Genomic DNA, 2,733 nt, shown 5'->3' with positions numbered 1-2,733 from the left:
TAAGGTAAATGATGTCGAAAAATTATAAAATTTGATTTCTAGAAGTTTTAAATGCTGTAAATAATGTTTAACGGTGTGGATCGTCGATTCGGAAGCTCTATCATCGAAAACAACTTATGAGTATGAGGGCGATCGTACTCATAATAGTATAGTAGCCGGACCCTATATATATATATATATATATATATATATATATATATATATATAGTTAGGCTCCGATGCTTTCGAAAGTACGGAGGCCTCCGTACTTGTAATTTGTTTTCGATGATGGGACTTCTGATTTGGCGATCGGTTCCGTTAAATATGATCTATGCTATTTGAACTATCTAGAAACAAAATTTCATAATTTTTTGACTTTGTTTGCCTAGTGAACGAGTAACTTCAAAATGATCGCCCTCGTACTCATAAGTTGTTTTCCATAATTGAGCTTCCGAATCGACGATCCACACCGTTAAACGTTATCTAGAGCATTTAAAACGACGAGAAATCAAATTTTATATCATTTACCTTACGATCAAAAGGTCACAAAATTGGCAATTTTTAACGGCCGGTATGGGATACTTGCTAGTTTAACGGTGTAAAAGAATCGGAATAGGTTGAATATTTTATAGAAAATTCTATTCACTACCTGGATAAAGATCAATAACTCCGATCTTAAATTGAAGGATCCGATCATCCATTTTTAGCACGTCGTTCGATTTTGACTGTTCATTTTATACTCGCTTGATGAACTTTATTATGATTTCGAAAAATTACAAAATTTGTTTTCTAAAAGTTTAAAATACTCTAGATCATATTTAACGGAGTGGATCGTCGATTCAGAAGCTCCATTATTGAAAACAACTTATGAGTACGGAGTACTCTATACTCATATGAGTATAGTAGCCCTAGCCTATATATATATAGGCTGGGGCTACATACTATTATGAGTAGAGACTCTCTTGTACTCATAAATTTTTAACCGTTGATTGATGGGATGTGTGGTTAGGATAATGGTGGTCCCCACTTAGAATGATAATTGTCCTCTAGGGTTGAGTGGGTAGTCGGTTGAATAGTATGATCTAACGGGTGAAAATGATCAATAGAATAAATCTAAGAGCCGAAAACTTATGAGTATAAGGGAGCCAATACTCATAAAAATATAGTAGCCAGACTCTCTCTCTCTCTATATATATATATATATGCTCCTATACTATTAATAGTACCAAGCCCTTCGTACTATTGAGCTTTTGGCCGTTGGATGAAAGGATGTGCGGTTAGGATGATAGTGGTCCCCTAGGGTTGAGTGGGTGGTTGGTTTAATAGTATAATCTAACGGGTGGAAATGATCACATGGTAGATCTAACGGTAGAAAACTTTATAGTACCAAAGGCTTGGTACTATCAATAGTATAGTAGCCGGACTCTCTCTCTCTCTCTCTCTCTCTCTCTCTCTCTCTCTCTATATATATATATATATATATATATATATATATATAGAATTAGGCTACTATGCTATCTATAGTACCGGAGCTCCGGTACTATAGTCTTGTTTTTAACGGATGAAAATAAAAATCCTACAAAAAGTGATGATATAGCACTANTCTCTATATATATATATATATATATATATATATAGAGTTGGACTCTGGGCTACTATTAGTAGCAAAATCCCATTATTGCTACCAGTTTTTTAGCCTTTGGATCAACTCTTTTCATTATTTCTAACCATTGGATTAAATATTATAACCCAGTGGGGACTACTCAACCCTAGAGGGACCACTCAACTCTAACTGACTAAAATCATCCTGACCCTACAATTTTTCATCCAAGGGTTAAAAACTTGATAGCAAAAAGTGCGTTTTACTATTAACAGTATTCCGGCCTAATTCTATCTATATATATATATATATATATATATATATATATATATATATATATATATATATATATATATATCACTGCTACAGGAACATTTCATAGTAGGGTGTATATTTTACACCCATTCTATCCCAAGGCTCTTAATACTGTATTTATCACATTAATTTTTTTATTTTTACTAAAAATTATTTAAATTTTTATCAGATTTAGGATGGAGGGTGTAAGATTTATACGACCTTTTTGGTGTGTGTGTGTGTAGAGAGAGAAAGAGAGAGAGAGAGAGAGAGCGCTAGGGTCTTATAATATCTATAGTACCGGGGCTTCGGTACTATAATCTTGTTTTCAATTTTAGGGTGTTCGAATCAACGATCCACACCATTAAAACTGATCTAACATATTTAAAGTTTTTAGAAATAAAATTTTATATTTTTCGACATAGTTTACTTTATTATCAAACCATTTTAAAATTGCAAATTTTCAATTGCTACTATGACGAGTTTGGAGTTTAACGGTGTAGAAGAATCTAAATTTCTTCCAATTTTGGTAGAAAATACTTTAAACTATTCAAACCAAGATCAACAATTTAAAAGTCCTATACTCAAATTTTAAAAATTATTTAATTTTCACCGTTTATTTTGACATAATTTACTTACTAAGTAAACGATGTCGAGAAAAACTAAAACTTTATTTCTAAGAACTTAATATACTCTAGATCATATTTAACGTGTGAATCGTTATTTAGAACACCCTAAGATCGAAAACGAGACTGTAGTACTGGAGCTCTGGTACTATAGATAGTACAGTAGCTTTATTTTATATATATATATATATATATATATATAACAAACCATGGAAATGTTCGTGGTATTATCTT

Source organism: Ananas comosus, linkage group 20, assembly GCF_001540865.1.
Source record: "Ananas comosus cultivar F153 linkage group 20, ASM154086v1, whole genome shotgun sequence".
NCBI lineage: Eukaryota > Viridiplantae > Streptophyta > Magnoliopsida > Poales > Bromeliaceae > Ananas > Ananas comosus.
Note: the sequence above shows the minus strand (reverse complement) of the source record.